The following is a 20535-nucleotide window of genomic DNA, read 5'->3' as shown; positions in this document are numbered from 1 at the left end:
GGTCGCCGCCGTTTGATTTTTTGAAATCGTTAAATGAACATTTTATTCCAGCGGTCCATAAAATGCATATCATATTTGATCAATTGCATTCGTTCGGAGTGGAATAAATTTCGCTGTAAAATGCACCAATGAAAGAAATTCCCGTAGTTATTGTCCATTTACGGTGGAATTAGTTCAAACATTCCCTTGGTATAATAACGACGCATCGGATCATACGTCAAGAGTGCTTTTACCAAATGAAAGACAACGATATCTACATACTACAGTAATAATGAAAAATACTGACTATATGAAACAAATTATGTATAATTTGAAATTATATGACTCTTATTTAAGTTTAACGCGCACACTCATGACCCCGCACTAGGGAAACCCTCTATCGCGGGTGCCATGGACACACCAAGAGTCGTATTCCAGAACACTACTCAATGCTCAAGTAAGGATTGCACTGGAAACACAAGCATTGGAAATACGACCCTAATGGCAGGGATTGAGTATGATTTAGAGTGCTTTAAACCATACTCAAATCCAGACTTGAGCATTGAGTAGAGTTCTAGTATACGACCCATTGACAATCACAAATTACACCCAAACTGACGAGAGAAATAAATGTACGCCATACAAATATTTCTCTCGGCCGGATCGAACTCGGAACCTCTGTCCAGCATAGTAACCGTCCGGCCACAGAGGCTGTAATGTTAAGCATAAGAAATTAAGGAGTATTTTTTTTTGTAGAGACTGAATCTGTGCTGTCATTGTGCAGACACACGGGCGGTTACGCCGAGAGAGTGCGAAAAATCGAGTAATAATCATCATTCACTCATTATTCATCATTTTAGCCTACGTTATTACTATTTATTACTATTATCTATGGCAAAGTTTAATTTATTTCTGTATTCATTAATTTTGTTGTGACTGCAATCGTGTGGCATCGATTGAAGATAAAAAAAATGTCCATGTAATGAAAAAAGCCGTGCATTTGCGGCGGTCCGATTATTATTACACGGATATAAAGCTTTTAGTAACCAGCGTAAGCCGATTCCACGTTGGTGAGTGTGGTGACTCCCTTAGGGTAAATGATTTGTACACGACAGTTGAAATACAGTACGTATTTAATGACGTAAACATAGGGTTGTCCAGGGCCAGGAAAGTTACCCTCTTACTTCTTATTATATTCGACTGGTTACCAAGTTCGTAAATTAAAGTAAGACCATTTATATGGATTAAAGGTGACGCACGTAGGAGGCATAAGTTACATTAATGATAGGAATGCCGGTTAATACGTGTGGAGTTTTTATAAAAATAACCTTGTACCTGTAGTACAATATACTTTCTATACCAGTCTATACTGAACGGTGGTGGTTTGTATCTCGAATGATTGTCGTATATATTTAGTATTGTTTTGTATTTAGTAGCAGAAGAGCTCTTTGTGAAAGAGTTCATCCAGGGAAGTGCTGCCACCTTACCTATTTCTATCGCCAAGCAGTAATGTCTTCCGTTTTTGCATTACTGTATTCCGGTTTTAAAGGGTAAGGGTGCTGGTGAAATTACAGGCACATAGGACTTGTCAAATTATGTCTCAGGGTGACGGGCGCAGTGGCAGTGCCCTTCAGGCCTTTGCAATTTAAAGCTCTGAGTGGCACTGTAACTGTTATGGACAGGCGTGTAGTTTCTTTTTTATAATATCAAGTCTGATGATAGTATAAAAACAGTAGCTTAATTTTTGGAGCCTATTTCTTTACACGGGGATCACGCGCGTTTCACGTACTGTACGCGTTTACGGTGCCTTTGGTGCTCTGTAAGAACGTTGTAAGCAAATGTGGACTGTCTGTGACTGTATCTCGTTTTTTAGTAACGGTAGCGCGCGACAAATGTGCGTCGTCCGCGCGTAAAAAATACACTATGTGTAAAGGCTTTTAGGTTGATAATTGATTGATAAATTTTGATATCATCCTGTTTCTTCCATACGTTTTTCACTTCACAGTGGAATACGATATTCATGCCTCTGTAAGCTTTATGTGCCATTTGCAAAAGAAATATTTGCGTTACTGACGCCACGAAAACTTATGTCACCTACGTGTGAATATACACTTGGTATTGTATATACGCACATCAAAAATGTTTAAGAATCAAGCACGTTTTTGTCGATTAGGCACTGAAAATCAGTTTTTTTTTAACATCAATGGTGTCTTTGGTCAATTTCATAATTTACAAAATTAATAAAAGATTTATAAAATATTTAAAAAAAACCCGTGATGCCTAGACACTTTTGGTGAGTGTATTAAGGATGTATAGACCCAAAATTTTTTCCACTATGGTCGCTTGATGAGGAGGGCCCGGGTATCCCGATGTGACCAATTTGGGAAATCAACTTTTGTAAATTGATACTGGACTGAGTATGAATGTGTTCCGTCGCTCTGGTATTCATAGTACAGACAATTCCCTAGTTTAAAATCAGGTGAGTAGATAGAAACTGGCACAGAAACTTGTAGGCCTATACCTAGTAGAGGGTGAAGTCAGGCAGTATATGGTGATAATGATGAGTAGATAGAAAAGTTTACTGAATGAAGACACATATGTTAAATGATAACTCTATGTCTGTGAACCGATTTTGATTTTTTTTTTTGAAAATAGTACCTAAAAGAGTACCTCAGTAGTACTTAAATTTGAAGAAAATATTCCACCTCGAAGGGTGAAAAACTAAGGGATGCATCCGGTTTCGCGCACTTTTCGGTAACCAATTGTAATAAAACTTGGCAAATAGATGTAATTCTACGAACTTTTGAAGTCGATTTTTTAATACTCTGTACTGATTATTTACATTTTCAGCTTTACAAACATTTTCAGCATTTGATAACTTAAATTGATTGTAGGTTGCAGTTAAATGTTTCAATTAAATGTTAAATTGAATGGTTTTACTTTTATTTAATATGCTATGTTATTTAGAAGGAAACAATCCTAATGGTTTTCCATCAGTACAAAAAATTAGAGATTTTTTTTCATATTTGGCGGGTTCGATTCCTGGCTTAGCCAGGCGATTGTTTAAAAATCAATGAATGCAGTTGGAATTGTTTTTAAAATCAAAAAGAAGTCTTCTTTCGACGGCCTGTATACAAATAAATTATTATCATCATGAGGACGACCAGTAGCAAGAAACACGTTCCTTAATATCCCAAAGGATTTTCAAATTTCTTCCACTTTTTCCTTTTATTGAAAACCCATTGACAAAAATCTCGCCAACATTTCAATAATACGTGTGTGCTTATTCTCTACCATAAATAAATGTTTTGAATAATAAACTTTGCAAATTTGAATTAAATTAAAAATAAATGTTCATAAAATTTACTATATTTTTACCTGTTATAGGCAAGTCGTTCACCAAGAGTGTATTTGCTAAAGTAATAAATAAAACACTAAATTCTAACGAATATTTCTGGAGAATATTTCATAATAATTTTGCAATCTCTAATACATATTAAATGTGATATTAACACACTCTATTTGTTTGTACAAAGATGGGGTTTCAATGTTAACAGGCCGGGTCTTGGGATCTCTGACACATGTACGTCATATAGTACATTACTTATCACCTATACATAGCCCTTGTATAACGACCAAGGAAAACATCACGCCAACACTGCGTAAACAGCTTTACGGAAATTCATGGCGCAGAAAATTCACAAAATTCTTTGGGAGGTCGTCTTAGTAGCTCTAATATAATATAAAGTTAACATATCTACGTACGATATTTTTTCTTCAAGTTATAAGGAAACTTTATATCTACACTCGGAAAATACGTCCTTAGTGATCCCGAGGGGTAAAGCTGAGATATGGGTTTCAAATGAATGGGAATATTTTCATCTATTCTTCAGGTTCTTACAAAAAAAGGATGTCGGTGAAGGTTGGATTTTTTCGCTTTCATTTATTTTCTCTTTGACAGGTGACAAGAGTGAGCCGTTGATTACGAATCCCATGCTTAATAACTAATCAACGGTAAGAAACAATAATAGGCAGTATTGTAAAGAAACGCGTCACATGTCGTGGTACGATTGTACTATGGACACAAAAGAAGACAATTCTTTCCATAGATTTTAATTTTTATTTCACTAAATTGAACAAAAAAGTACCTTGTACTTAAGTACTTAAAGTTGAGACGATGTCCTATTTATCACGTTTTCTCTAGTTTCTGATCACTTGTTATCAAATTTTGACTCATTCTTTAATTCCTTTGCCTCGCCATTCTCATTTCGTTGCGTTCCGTCGTCACTTCCTGCTCAATCGCATTTTTGACCATTTTTCTGGTTACCAAAAATCTCATGTGCGATAAACATTTAAAAGATCACAAAAAACTTTAAAATGTATTTTATAAAGCCGGATTCAATTCCCCTATTTCTTTTGAATTTAGAGAATTTTCAACAAGATATGTGGAGTAGGCTGCAGAGGCTACTACACTCTCAGTTACTTAGGCTACATTACAATCTGTAGATTCTAATGTTACCTGGACATGCTTAAGCGGTGCCAGCACTGCGTGACAACTCTTTCAAAGTAGTTTGATTTAATTTAAGTACGAAAATACAAATCATTTTTAACTGGTTGTTACTGTGGTGGTTACTCCGGTACTTGTGAACCGATTTCAGTATTTTTTGTTTGGAAAAAAATAACGGTTGCATCAAATTTGAAGAAAATATTCCACTTCTAAAAGTGACAAATTAAGGGATGAATTCTGTTCATTGGAGTTCACCAACTTTCCGTTAACCAATTTCAATAAAACTCGGCAAACACATGTAATTCCACAAAGTTTTAAGGTCGGCCTTTGTTTTTTTATAAAAAACTTATAATTATAAGAAACCTACATTGAAAAAGGAACATTAATGCCACGGGAGGGTCGGTATTTCAGGAAATGGGGTCATTGTTAATATGAGTGGCATTACCTTACGTACGGGTAAACCTTATTTACAGCTCGTACGTTTATTCAGATTGTAACTTACAGGATTTGAAATATGCTTTTGAAAATTTTGTAACTACCTATTGTCACTTAGGACTTTTTCGTACTTCAAAACAAGTCAATGGATTTTTAGAAAAACGACCTACCTCAAAAGCATTTGATTCATTAGGAGGTCAGGTAAAAAATAGCTGGGTTAAAACAGGATGTTTATTACGCCGACGAATTGTATACCTGCTCTATGTTGTCACGTGATTATTTTTATTAATTAAAAGCTCGAGATCTTATTCATAATAAAGTTTACTAGATTTTGAATATCATTGAATATCAATAACTTGCGTTAAGATGTTCGTGGAAAAATATTTAGTCGCTGCAAAGAAAACGACAGAAAGCGACAAAATTTCCAACCATATTTTTTTAATACGTCATGGTTTGTACTCGCTACATCTCTGATTCAGCTTCTCTGCTAGCTCGTGATGCATTTAATGGTGATAATTAGGTGGCATTTATTGTATTTATTTATTCGCAGATCACTAGTCGCTTTTCGTTGTTATAGTGTTACAGCAAGTTATATACCTATATGGAACTAAAATTCTACGAATGCGGTTCGATTTCGAAAGAAGTCGGGAAAACCTTTTCTAGAAAATTACCTAACTACGCTGATAGTGCAATTTCCATTAATGGGCTTAGTGGAAGCGAGTGCTGCGACGATTTATTCAAACGTTGAACAAATTGTCGTCGTATCCACAACGCCTACTACAAAAAGATTTGTAAAGGCTGCTGTTTACAGTTGTAGGAGTATGATTCAGAAACGGGTAGGTACAACGTAAATAATCTATACAAAACCACCTACGTGGTTTCGAAACGTAGAATCAATGTTCGTCGTTAAAATATTATTAATGCGTAAACCTAATTGAAAATGTACTTAACGTAAATAGATTCAAAACGTACAAAAGATTTGTTGTCGGGGAAAGATAACCGACACGGCCGCCCGCTCCCCTCCGGCATTTTGTATAACATTTAAATAGGTCATACGACAGTAATAATAATATTCACATATTACAGTGAATCTCTCAAATTTGTCGAGTTTTTAAACTGTACGAAGATCAGTAGATCAGATCAGATTTTAAAAATATATGACACAAGCTCAGCTGTGAGACAGATACATTATTACACGGCTCTGTTTAGGCTATCAAAGTGTACATTTTTATGGTTGTTTTGTTCAACGATTACAATGCAGGCTTTCATTATAAAGAAACATTGAAAAAACCGGGTCAACACTTACTTTAGCGTTTAGTAACCAATAATTGTCCGCTGTATTGTAGCGAGCTGATTTTCTTTGTTTGCCACTGTTGAGCGCTTTTTATAACACCAAGTGACGGGACGAACAAGTCGTGCGCCTGGTGGTAAGCGACACGTCTGTCCATAACAGTTGCAATGCCACTCAGAGCTAAATATTATTATTATTAATATAATATTACTATTACATAAGTTGACTAGCCCCATGGTACACGAATATATTAGAGATGAAACAGACCCCTACTTCCACTTCCGCAACTACGGAAGTTCCGCGCGCATTTTCACATCTGTTTCCGTTTCTGATTCCGCAATTTTCATGACGGTACTTTTATCGGGAGTTTATAACGTTCGCGGTGGATCAGGCGCGTACGCGTATTGCTAGGCGGCGGAGCGCGTGGGTTTTAGTACTTTTGTGTTGTTTTAATTGCAATTTTTTTGTTTTGTAAGCCTGTTCTATTCCACTGCTGAGGAAAGGCCAAAAAAGTGCAATTATTAAAGTAAAAACCAGACCCTGTTTGAATCTATGTCGTTGAGATCGTTATAGTACCTATTTGCACTTCCTCTTCCGCATCTACTTCCGTTTACGTTTCTACTGAGATTTACTTCTGAGACCTGTTTCCACCCATCACCCTGCGACATAAGTTAACACCCTTACCCTTCAAAACCGGAACGCAGTAATGTTGACATTACTGTTCGGCGGCAGAAACAAGGAAGAACTGCCACCTAACCAGGTGGCAGTATTTCCTTGGACGACCTCTTCCACAAGGAGCTTTACTGCTACTTAAAAGTTACTACTTATTTACACTTCCGCTAAGATTTACTTCTGAGATCTGTTTCCGTTTCTGTTTCCATTATGAAACTTTCGTTGCATTACTAGTATTATTATGGTAGACCCTAACCCTACACAACTACATATAAAAAATAAAGATTTGAAGTTTTTCCTTTCCACCACACAGAACTGAATCTAATGACGGCATTAACCATTGTAGTGATATCGCCGAGAAAGTGCCTATACAATGGCATCAATGTTGATGTGACAGGTAAAACACAGTTTTCGAATGTATACCCTACAGCTTCCTTAATGAATTTTGATATCGTACACGGATTTCAACATCACCATGCGATATGTAAAATATACAGGATTATTTGTAAAATATTAACAATCGCGCAGGACTATATTGCTAATATCATAAACAACAGCTTTTATTCAATAATTTTTTACAAAACATAAATTTACCAAAAATTAACCTTAAGTTTTTGTTGTACTATCTGACACTTTTTACATCTGTATCTGGTAGTAAACCAGTAAATTCAAACGTGCAAGCTTCCTCCTTGACATTAGCGTTTTGCATAGAGTTATGACCACAGACCACATAAATGGTCGTATCATGACCTCATATATGTATCTTACCGAGTACGCACTCCCTAACCCAGAATTAAAGTCATTTTTCTGCGCAGCTTTGGTAGCGTTTGTGTGGATCACTTGAGAGAGGATTTTTCTAATTTTGACTGGTCTGCACTGATTGAAGCTAACACGGTAAATGAGAAGATCAAAATTTTTAACAATCTGTTAATAAAGCTGTATGACTCTCATGCCCCACTCAGACCAGTACGCGTTAAGCATCTGCCTGCGCCTTGGCTTACACCATCAATAAAGAAAATCATGAAACATAGGGACAAGGCCAAGTCGATCCTTAGGAGGTTTCCAGGTGACGATAATTTGCTTTCCTATAAACGGCTGCGTAATCTCTGCAACAGACTATGTCGTGACGCCAAACGGCGTTACATCCATTCCTCGATGGAAGGCTTGTCTATGGGTCAAACCTGGAAGTTCTTGAGATCACTTGGTGTGGGTAGAGATCGTGACTGTACTATTGACTTACCTGATCTTAATTCACTCAACAAATACTTTACCAACTCACCATTTACAGTTGCTGTCTGTATCCAGACTTCCACGCTCACCTCTCTGGGCACTGTTACACGTCCTGCTTATGAGCCTTTTTCTTTTCGCGAAGTCACTGAGGTGGAGGTTAAGAAGAGTATCCTATCCGTTACTTCCAAGGCCGTAGGTGAAGATGGTATTTGCTGTGATATGCTGATACCTATCCTGGATGACGTTACATCAATTATCACACACATTATGAATTGTTCACTTGCTACTGGCGTCTTTCCTAGCGACTGGAAATAAGCCCACGTCATTCCCATCCCTAAATTCGCTACTCCTACGGCTTTCTCCCAATTTCGTCCTATCTCCATCCTACCATTCCTGTCCAAGGTCCTTGAAGGCACTGTTCATAAACAACTTTTCTCATTTGTCTCTCGTTATGATCTTATAAGTCCATCTCAATCCGGTTTTCGTCCTGGTCATAGCACAGTAACTGCCTTACTTAACGTCACGGATGATATTCGCCACGCCATGGACAACCGATTGTTTACCATTATTGTGTTACTGGACTTCAGCAGTGCTTTCAACTCTGTCGACTATGACATCCTTCTTGCCATTCTTTGCTCTCTTAACTTCTCCGCTGCTGCAATCGCTTGGTTTTCAGACTACCTCCGCAATCACCTTCAAAGGATCAAGCATGATGACACTTATTTTGAATGGTCTCCTTTGACTTCAGGGGTGCCTCAGGGTGGTGTACTTTCACCTCTTCTCTTCTCGCTGTTTATAAATGATCTCACAAAACGAATAACTCCTCCGTTCCACATATACGCTGATGACGTGCAAATTTATAGACACTTTGATGTAGCCAATACCCTATCTGTCATTGAAGCTATTAATAAAAATCTTCTTGTGGTGAAGTCTTGGGCTGATGCGTTTGGTTTGCTTATAAACCCAACGAAATCACAGGCAATAATCGTATGTAGCAACAGACTTTACTGTAGGTTGGACATTGATAATCTCGCCAAGGTTTCGTATAATGGAGTGAGTCTTGCATATGCTGATAATACAAAGAACCTGGGTCTGATAATCGATCATACACTGTCTTGGAGACCGCAGGTAAATGAGGTTAGTTGACGCATGCATTTTTCCTACCGTTCTCTCAAGCGTCTTCAATTCTTCTTGCCATTCAATACGAAGGTTATGCTTGCTCAGTCTTTACTACTTCCTCTTCTCGACTATGCCGATGTTTGTTATTTTGATGCTACTGAGGAGCTGCTTAACAAACTGGAGCGCCTACAAAATCTGGCAATCCGTTTCATATTCGGTTTACGGAAATATGACCGTGTCTCTGAATTTCGGACTAAGTGGAAATGGCTACCAATCCGACTTCGCCGAGCTATGCACGTTCTTTGTCTCCTTTACAAAATTCTACATTACCCCCAGCTTCTTCATTATCTGTGTTCCCGTTTTTCTCCCTTATCCCCCAGTTCCCGCCCAAAACGTACCTGTGACACTAGATCACTAATAAATCCCCAATCCAACTCGAAATTCGTCCACAACTCTTTCACGGTAAGTGCAACTCGTATGTGGAATAAACTGCCTGCTGGCATTCGTGACAGTCCATCGGTGGCATCTTTCAAACATAAATTAAAAGAGCTAAGATAGATAGGATGACTTAAGATATATATTATTATAATTTTTTTTTATTCACATTTAAATTTTAATTTTATTGTACAATAATTGTCCCGCAGACTTCATTTTTCACCTAGGCTATGGTTGGCTGGAAGAGATCTCTTCTAGAGATAAGCTCACCTTTGTATATGTCCTTTATAACTTGTGTTTCATGTATCTTTTCTTTGTGCAATAAAGAGTTATTATTAAATGTTATGTCCGTTTAGAGCGATAAATGATTTGTACTTTTTATGGAAACTTTTCTATTATTATCAGATTAAGGTATACATTTATGTGATAAACTCTGATAACCACACAAGGCCAGGCCTGTATCGTGGTTATTATATATGACAACATCTCTTCTATACAAAGTCGTAAGATAAAATAAAATATATGTATGTGAACAAAAAATAAATGATACACTACAATTAATAAAGTAATATGAAAGTTATAAGTGTAACAACTGAAATGGGTATAACTATTATAATAACTAGTGTAATACGAAGGTGCGGTGTGTGTGTGTGTGTGTGTGTGTGTGTGTGTGTGTGTGTGTGTGTGTTTTCAAATTTTCGTTGCTAAAGTTATGAAAGGCGTATCACGTAATAGTGAGATTCGCGAAAATTTAAAATAAAGTTTTAATGTTTTACATTTTTTAAATATTTATAATATGACTCTTATATACTTTATTATTCATTTGTCCTATTAATTAGCTAAAAGATTCAGGTGTTATTATTATTTTAAAACAATTAGAAACATTTGTTTTTTTTCCCAAACCGGTAAATTAATGGAGCGTTTGTTTTAGTATTGGTTTTTTAGGAAATAAATTGGGAATCAGTCTCATTTAAAAGTTACATTAAAAAAAATTAAAACGACTTTTTAATCATTCATAGAATTCGCTTTATTGAAATGAATCGACAGTATCATCTTCAGCAGGTCTCACTGGCCTCCTAGATGCTCCATGTTGAAGATGGAGACGCTCGTTTCAGACTATTTTTACATTAAAATAAGTTTTTACAACCTGTAGGTGGTAGTGGAAATTCAAACGCACATTTATAATCTATGCCACAAGGGCGGAGTGCTACTTTCTAAATGAATGAAAATTACGCCATCTAGAAGGAAGATCGAAATGTGTCTTTGTCACAAGATACTAGATAGTGTTTTACATGTTTTGATGCAATGAAATCAAAATGAGCTTCGGGTGCCGAACGCCCTTCTTGTTCCCAATGCTTCAATTGTACTCTAGTGTACTAGTAGTCCTGTTATAAAATCACAACAAGTTTGACATTTTGGTTTTCGGCCTTACTGCAACCGGACCTAACATGACCTTACTTTTAAGTAACAGTAACGCTCCTTGAGGAAGAGTTCGTGCAGGGAAGTACTGCCACTTTACCTATTTCTGCCGCCAAGTAAGAGTGCTGGTGAAATTACAGATCCGTGAGACTTGTCAACTTATGTCTCAGGGTGACGTGCGGAAACAGATCTCAGATGTAAATCATAGCAGAAATGGAAAATGAAGCGGATGCGGAAGCTGAAGCGGAAGTGTAAATAGGTACTATAAAGAACTCAACGATATAGATGCAAAGAGGGTTTGTTCTTTGGTTTCATAATTCCACTTTTTTGACCTTTGCTCAGTAGTGCGATAGAACAGACATACAAAAAAATTGCACTTAGAACAACACAATTTTGCTAAATCTCTCACGTTGCACAGCCCAGCAATATACTTGCTGTTGCATCTCTAATGTGTACCATGGGACTAGTCAATTTATGTTTTAGGGTGACGCGGGAAGTGGGGGAGCCCCTCAGATATTTGTTATTTTAGCTCTGAGTGGCATTGCAACTGTCATGGACGAGCTACACGGCTTACCATCAGGCGCACGACTTATTCGCCCCGTTACTTGATATTATATATAATAAAAGGAAATTAATTTGTTTGAGCTCATTTAACATCAACTGAAAGCTGTTGAAAGAGAGGTTTTCAGCAATTAAGAGACCCTTGAAATGAATCAATTCGTTTTGCGTTCAAAATCACGCGCATAATGAGCCCTTTCAATTGCGTTGTTGTAGCACCTTAAAAAGTTCAAAGTTTCATGATACGAACTAAGAGTATGATCGTGAAAAGTTTTAATAGAATGTAAAAACTTTACATCTATTCTTTTTTAAGCATTATAAAGTTTCTCCAGTTTGATAGATACGTCTGTCGGCTCGAGAAATGCGTTTGCGTTGGAGGAGTTCGAATTTATTTATTAGGTATTTTCGTCTGTATATTTACGGCGTTAGTAGTATTTTCAATATAAAATACATCTATAGTTAATATACGAGTATATTCAGTTCGATCCATGTATTTTTATTACGCTTTATAAAAGCCATAGTGGAAATCTTGGACTTTTTTGCCTATAGTCAATTTGTCAGAGAGAAACCTAATTTCCTAAGACAGTAACCACGAGATACGTAAGCATATTACGATATGTACATTCCACTGCGATGCAGGAATAAAACTGTTGTTAAGTGACTTGAGTAAGAAGTATGTATTTTCAAGAAAACAAAGAAAAGCACAGCTTGCGCTTCGCGACGGCACCGTCGCGAAGCGTGTCACGTGCCTAAAAGACGGAAAAATCTTGCAGATTTTCCTTTTACCGCTTTTTTACTTCATTTTTGTTAAGAGAGAAGATGGAGGCGAAGTAGATTTTAAGCAAAAATATATATTTTTATTACAGTTGTTTAGGTGCTTGACGTGGTAGTTTAGGTGTTTAGTAGCTGCAGATACTTTTCAGTAAAAATAATAATAACGCACGTGTGTACGCGTTATAGTTATTAATTCTGAGTCATCTGTAAGGCTTGCCACGCTTATCAATTGAATCCAAGGTGGCTAGTTGGTATTTACCAGAGCCGTCCCATAAGTGACAGCAGTGCTTCATAGACAGTCGTCTATGAAGCACTGACTTGTGCTTGGTACAGCTGAAGCAACTGTCCCGCTACGTTTAAGTAAAACATTCTAGTACTACACCCAAACTCACGAGAGAAATAAACGTAGGCCACACAAATATTTCTCCCGCCTCTGGAATCGAACCCGGGACCTCTACGTGACAGTCCAGCATGATAACCTTTCGACCTTGGAGGCAGTTTTCAGTGAAACGCTGATGCTGAGAGTTGGAATCGGATTATGTTTTTTTTTTGAAGTTTTGCAGTTCGCCGCTGATTGTCTTGATTGTGCCACCAGATGAAAGGGCGAGCTGAAGGCTCTTAACCCATTAAAAAGAAACTAAAACTAAGTAGTGGGCCTGAGGGCGGCCAAGTGGGTAAGGACCTCGGCTCGGGGTGCTACTGGGGACTTTCGCTAGAAGAGCGTGCTGGAGGAGAGAATCTACGCTAGTACGTGTTGAAATGAGGGCCTCGCCAGCGACAACTAATATATATAATAATATATCGATCTGGTTGGCCTTTAAAGTGGCGGTGATAGGGTCGTCAGAGTTGAGGACTTTGAGGGCTTGCCTTAGTCGACGGGTCCTACGAACACGTAGTTATTAGCAAATGTCGTTATATTTATAATAACAATCTAAAAGCGCTGCGCTGTGTAGTATACTAAAAGTGTTGAATACACAATCAACTAATCAGAGGGCCTACGAGGGAGACCAATTTATTGCTACCTCGTTAGTATAAGGATACGCGCAGTGTCGCCAGGTGATTACATTTCTTACATTTTTCGTAACTTTGAATCCTTAACGTAATATGTAACTTTAACTAGACAGGAATGGCATCAGAATGCTGACTAGAGCCTTAACAGGACATTGTAAAGGAGAAAACAGAGAATGTAGATTCTGCCAAGAGGCGGATGAAACTCCTGTGCTTCTCCTCACCAAGTGCTGCCCTCTGATGGGCGTAAGAAGTTCTATACTAGGTAGGCACAGGCCACACCCAGAGTACCTAAAGACTGTCGGAGCCAGGAAAGTCCTTCAGCTCCTTAATGATGTTGGTCTTGGCTCCGAGCTGTGATTAGTGGTGATCACAATAGATCATTTATGGTCGCAGTGACGAGGGGTCTCATTGGCCCCAAATGAAGGCACCCTAATAATAATAATAACAATAACAACTATATTTGTTATTCTTAATAGTTTACGAACGCGTCCATGATGGGCGATGGGGCAAACGAAATTTAATCTATCAATTCCTGGTTAAAGGTAGATTTTTGTTAAGAGTTATACGAAGTTTTTTTGGGATTAAGGCGTATATAAACATATATCGTTAATACTTAGACGTTTTGATTAAAATAACGAAAATGTATGTAAATTTTGCAGTAAAAATGTAACTTTCCGGGTACGAAACATAATTGTTGACACAAATTATGTTTCGTTACCCGAAAAACAAAAAACACTTTATGCGCGTTGCTAGGGCTCTCTTGACTCTGAAAACAATGACCGTCTCGGCGAACAGACGAAACATATGCAGCTACAACTGTTTAAACATGAAACAAGTAGTTTTAAGTCAATTGCGCTATAAGCAAAGGGCGTGGTTTCTTCTCGCTTCATATTATAGTTATTCACTATCATCATTAGATGTGTTCTGGTAACAAATGGTAATTTTATAATGTCAAATACTATTTCGTTGATCAATTGTAGCTCTATACCGCTCCGCTTCAGTGGGTAACAGGCCTACTGGCGGTTCGAAACCACCGCAGTGTGGTCCAAAAGATATGCATGCATGACATTTAAAAACTCCCGTAAACATAAAAGCTTTTCATGAATTGTTTCTCCTTATTTGTGTTATTCAAACAAAAGGAAATAACTCGCCTCATATTTACCCATATCCAGTATTAGTGGATAATGTTCATATAATTTGGGTTTTATTAGGTCACGTCATATTGGCCAAAGATGCCTGGTCCTTGAGTACAGCGATTGAGTCGCGTTGATAGTGGTTATAAAATACGGGCCCGTCGTAAAGGGAAGGATCATTTTCGTCACGTTCCGTATAGTTACTATTTTCGTAAGGTTTCGTGTTAGGTAATATTATTTGTATTACTGTATTATTCGTATATCTTGATAATTTACAAACATAAATTTGTTCTTTTTAATATATCAAGTGACGGGGCGAACAAGTCGTGCGCCTGGTGGTAAGCGACACGCGTACCCATAACAGTTGCAGTGCTGCTCAGAGCTTTACATCGCAAAGAAATGAGGGGCACTGCCACTGCGCATGTCACCTCTAGACACAAATTGACAAGTCCCATGTGCCTGCAATTTCACCAACAGCCTTATCCTTTAAAACAGGAACGCATTATTGCTTGGCGGAATAGAAAAGGCGGCAGTACTTCACAGTAGTACGTTGCAATGTTGAACGTAGCAAAAATTTTTTATTTCATGGAATTGAAAGGTGACCTATGACCTCAACTATTTCAGGCCACAGAAATAAATTCTAAACTTGAGCTTCGTCATGAACTATAGAATTGTACTTTTTATGCCACTTTCTAATTTCATGCACATCGTTTTAGAAAAGGCCGAGTAATTCCATTTGTAGATTGTGCAATTTGAGTAGACGCCAAAAAGCTTACCTCGCTGCACTTTGATTCATTAGACCGTTTATTTTAGGAAATGCCTCTTTTTAAAGTCAATCAAAATCTAGAGCACATTATTACATTAGTAATTATAATAAAGTTAATGCTCCGCTTGATCTCTCGATTTAAATACCAGTGATTTTTATTTATCACTTTACTTTTGCCCAAAATGATAAGAAGTATAGTAATATTAATACTTATTATTGTCCATGAAGTTACAGTTTCTAACGATTTAACTATATTTATCGCCTCAATAGTGAAATGAGCCGTATAACTAAATGTGAAAGATAACAAGAAATAGAGACGAAATAAGAGCCATTCATCCCTGGCAACTCATCAGGCAAATGGGCCTTATATCACTTTTAAATATCAACTCTTGTTTGCGCTGAAATCGCTAATTACAAAGTTGAAATAGTGCAGCGCCAACAACTAACCTGCGTGTGGAGACGTACACGCAGGTTAGTTGTTGGCGCTATATTCCAAAAATAATAATAAGTAATAAAGACAACATATCTAAATGGGAGGCTGTTTTATTCGGTGGTGTGAGAAAAACATCTAATTACAAAACAAACAGAATCACATTTCATCGGTAATTAAATATTAAATGTAGTTTTTCAATAGTCGTCCATTCTAGTAACGCTCAAGTTAAACTGGTCGATTTGAAGTGAAACAATTGACGACACCCGTCTATTGTTTCGAATTCGGGCTGACCAATCGGAGCGCAGTTGTCACCATAATGATTTGTGCAGAATACTTTTCGTCCTTATTTCTGGTTATATACTCTATGGATGGTGTTTGTGGTAATAACGTGGGCATATGGCACTGTAAGACACAGGACTTGTCAATTTATGTCTCAAGGTGACGGGCGCAGAACTTTTAAAACTCTGAGTGGCACTGAAATTGTTGCGGATCTTTTGGACAAGATGGCTGAAAGAATATTTACCGACTCTCATTCCCAGAATGACGGGGTCGCCCTTTTCGTCCGTTAAAGTGGGTGATCCCGTACTCTCGGCATCGCGAACCACTTATCAACAGTCGTACGAAATGTTCGTCCCATAATTTGGTTGTCATAAAATCTGCATTTAGCATATGCGCTAATTTCTTTGTGCTTTGATCATGACATAGGAAACACTATTACCATACCATGGTTGTGATAGGTTTCCGTTACAGATACAGAAAACGCATAAAACTTGTAAAAATAACGAATACTTTATTTGTCAAAAGTTATATGTACCCGACATAACGCATCAAATAATCTACAAAAGTCCTTTAGGCTGCATACACATTGGTGAAAATAAAAGAAACACTTTGTAGTGGAGAAGTGCATCTGCAAAAGAACAACCTTTACGATCGAGAACACATTTATCGAAACAACTGGCCATACTGACATTTTAAGTGGTTCCAATATTACAGAATTTTTTGGGAACGTTCGTAGGCAGAACAACTCACTAAAATACTATCGCAATATAGGAAGAATAATAGTGGAATGCATATAATATAATCATTAAAAAAAACGTTTATTTGCGTAGTTGGTATAATGTCTGACACGTTATGCTAGAAGACGTTCGATCGAAGGCATTTTTTCTGAGTGTTCGACCTTTGTATTAATAATCATACCAGGCTAGTGGAGTAATTTCACAAAAAAATTGAATATCAATTTCCCCCTTTTTCGCTACATGGGTCTTAAAAAAAAAACAACTGCCGGCTTTACAGTGTAATTTCCAAGTGCTGTCTGTGCATTTGCCGCCTACTGCTTAGCCACATACAATGTATCTACTGATAAAATTCAATGATTTACATTGAATATTTTATTTATATTGAATTTATATACATAATCACTATAATCGCCAGTTATCTTCGTGAGCGTTGCCTATTGGTATTTCCGTTGGGCTATGGGTGACCGCATGAGTTCCGGTACTAATTTGTGTCTCAACTTTTTACAACACTGTTCGCCAAAATATTCGGAATCGTTCACAGTGAATGCTGCTCGTATACTTCTCCCAGTCCAAGTCAGACGCCACTCGCTGTCGTCCAGTTTGCAGCCTTAGGGCAAACCTACAAAGGCACAAAGTGTCTACAAAGATATTGACTTGTTGACTAAAAACGTTTTCATTATCGTTTTTATTTCCTATAAAAATCTGAAGTATATCGAGTCCGCGCAGTTTACAAAGCGAGAGAGGTTTAGAATAGTTTACATATTTCAAAATGCATGAACCATTGTTGAGTATAATTTTTCTTTGCATACTGATAGTTACCATTGTCAATCTAGGAATCTCAATAAAGGTTGTAAATTATGACAAGCGCGTGTTCAAGAAGATTCTAATAATTTAGCTTAGTGACGGAGTATATGTAGTTCTCTTGATATAAAGCCACATATGATAATCATTCATCTTCGTATGATAATAATTTAGTAGTAGTAGAGCCCCTTGTGAAAGAGCTCGTCCACAAAAGTACTGCCACCTTACTTATTTCTGCCGCCAAGCAGTGATGTGAACATTACTGCGTTCCGCTTTCGAAGGACAAGTGTGCTGGTGAAATTACAGGCATTTGGGACTCGTCAACTTACGTCTCAGGGTGTCGGATGGAGTGGCAGTGCCCCTCAAGTCTTTGTGATTTAAAGCTCCGAGTGAAACTGCAACTGCTATGGACAGGCGTGTCGCTCACCAGCGGGCGCACAACTTGTTCTTCCCGTCACTTAGTATTATAAAAAAAAATCGTAAGTCAAAAGACCTTATCACCTTACGAAGTACATGAATTAAATAAAACTATTTAAATAGATCGCACTAAGCGGTGATAATTCTATTCAAAACGCAGGACCAAGGATGGGGGTTGTAGGAGAGGACGCTTACATTAGGCCACAAACTGGACGCCAGCAAGCGGGGACGCGGTGACGACAGCGGTGAGGGTGGCGGCGCTGTAAACGTGGCCTTTTCTCGACACCAGCGACTGGATCGCCTAGTTTGTGGCGGTAAAGTGACGTAACGAGAGTGTGAGTGCGATGTCGATATTGTGACGTGACCTTTTTATAGTACCTAACTCTTTTATTCAGTATGAGTTATTTTGGGTAAAAGAAGTCGTGAACATTAACTACAAATAAAAAAGCGAAAAGGCGAGTTTCAATGAAATAAGTTCTATGATTGCTCTAGACTGACTGTGGGAACGTTTGACTATATTCTTGCAAATATAAAGCCAGAAATGGAATCACATTTTAATTATGAAAGAGTCTATTATTCTCTATGTATTGATAAATAAGCCTTCTATTTTTATGGTATATTATTATTAATATGTTCGTTGGCCATATTGGTCTTTCTAAAACTGCTGAAATTATTTCCTGCTACGACATCTACATCTCCGAACTTGATTGGTCGAAAAATAGGTATGGGCAAGCAACAAGAAGACACTATACGCCATGTACGCCCGCGCCGCTGCCCACTAGAACAGCTTAATCAAACTTAGGCTGCTAACAGATTAACTGAATGTTTGCAGTTAATGCGTGAAGTCGTAATCAATTTCACTCGATGATGTGTTGCGTGAAGTTGATTACGACTTCACGCGTTAACTGCAAACATGCTGTCAACCTGTTGGCCTCCTTAGGATGCGTTCCCATTAAGTCGTAAAATTTTTTTTTCCGTTGGACGAACGTCGCGTCTAGCCTGTGTACATATCACGACTATTTGTCGTGACTGTGTCGTGGACGATTATCGTTGAACGACTGTCGTGTCTAGCTGTTCCCACTAGTATTAACGACAATTCATTGGTTCACGGCAGCCGCCTTGTCGTTCACACAACAGACTGTCGTCACATTTTTATCGTGACGTTTTATTTGTCGTCAGACGACTGCCGTTCTAGCTCTTCCCATTGTCACGACAGTCTGTCGTTGTAACGTCAAAAAGTTAATCATGTCGTTCTATGTGTAAACAACTTCATTTAAATATACAAGTCACGACACTTTAAACTGAAGGACTATCTGCCGTCACTAAATAATGGGAACGCGCCCTTAGGCATTTTGATCAAATCGCGCAAGCTGCCGCTTGCATCGCTGTCGCTATCGCGCCGTTGCCCGCTGTCGTCCAGTTTGTAGTCCAAAAAAACACATCTAAAAGTGTCATAGTAAAGTTTATTTTTGGTAAATTCATTATCTTTCGTAACTAGTCATGGAATAAAAGTTGTAGTTTATGATGTTAGTAGCCGATAGCCGATAGCCGATAGCCTTTGGCGTATCGAGGGTACAAAAGGTCACCACTGTTGAGGTTCTTCGTCGAATGGGAAATAAGTTAGAAATACTCAAAACCGTAAAGGAAAGTAAGCTACAGTATTTTGGCCACGTAATGAGAGGCAATAGATACCGCATTCAACTTCTAATGCTGGGAAGAATACAAGGAAAGCGTCGTCGTGGCAGAAGAAAAACCACATGGTTAAAGAATCTGAGAGATTGGTTCCACCTTAGCACACGTTCCCTCTTTCTTGCAGCAGCTTCAAAAATCAGAATAAATGGTGGTTGCCAACCTTCGTAGAGAAGCGGCACATTAAGAAGAAGACTTTTATATATTAAGAAGACTTTTATTTTATAGCCCTGCGGGGTTGCTGTATTTTAAACAACCCTGTGTACGAATTTTGTAATTCTCCTATTTAAGAATAAAAAAGTTGTCCACTAATTTCGTTCGTGGAATTGAACCTCTCTCCTGAAAAGTTGTCATTTTGCTAAAGTGGCATTATTACGCCAAGGGTGCGGATCATACGCGGTTGTACGCACAACAAAACTTAACCCCCTTTATGACTTCACAGGGGCTGGATAATCATATGAAAATCTCCGGACAAAAGTATGAAAATAAACGGCCGATAAACACACCGGGTCATTTTCTTTCCTTTAGGCCGTCATCGTGACCGCGTTTCGTAACCAGTTTCAAATGAAGAGAAACTGTTGTTGTTATATGTTTTGTTGTTCGTAACGTATTCCGAGTGATGTAAAAAGAAGGCTTAATCCGCAGCAGAAGCAACAAATTTCCTGCAGTAGATCTGTTTGATTAATAAGTCTTAAGACGTAAGCTGTGCAGGTTTTTTCTCCCGGATTCCGCTAAATAAATCAAATCTTTTGTTACCGACTAAATGATGAATAGCATGTTCTGGCCATAGAAGCGTCTTTATTTCTTTACTTCAAGGAATGTTTTGTTAATTGAGAAGCGCTTGGCTAGT

At 37.9% G+C, this 20535-nt stretch overlaps 1 protein-coding gene across 1 annotated transcript in view; it reads right to left on the bottom strand.

Moving 5' to 3' along the window:
* LOC113239387 overlaps nt 1-20535 on the bottom strand; it is a 216589-nt gene that overhangs the window by 185126 nt on the left and 10928 nt on the right. The gene's annotated exons all lie outside the window — the stretch shown is intronic.

The sequence above is a fragment of the Hyposmocoma kahamanoa genome, unplaced genomic scaffold (genome assembly GCF_003589595.1).
Source record: "Hyposmocoma kahamanoa isolate Upper Pololo Valley unplaced genomic scaffold, ASM358959v1 99879, whole genome shotgun sequence".
Lineage (NCBI taxonomy): Eukaryota > Metazoa > Arthropoda > Insecta > Lepidoptera > Cosmopterigidae > Hyposmocoma > Hyposmocoma kahamanoa.
This window is presented reverse-complemented; position numbering and strand designations above follow the sequence as displayed.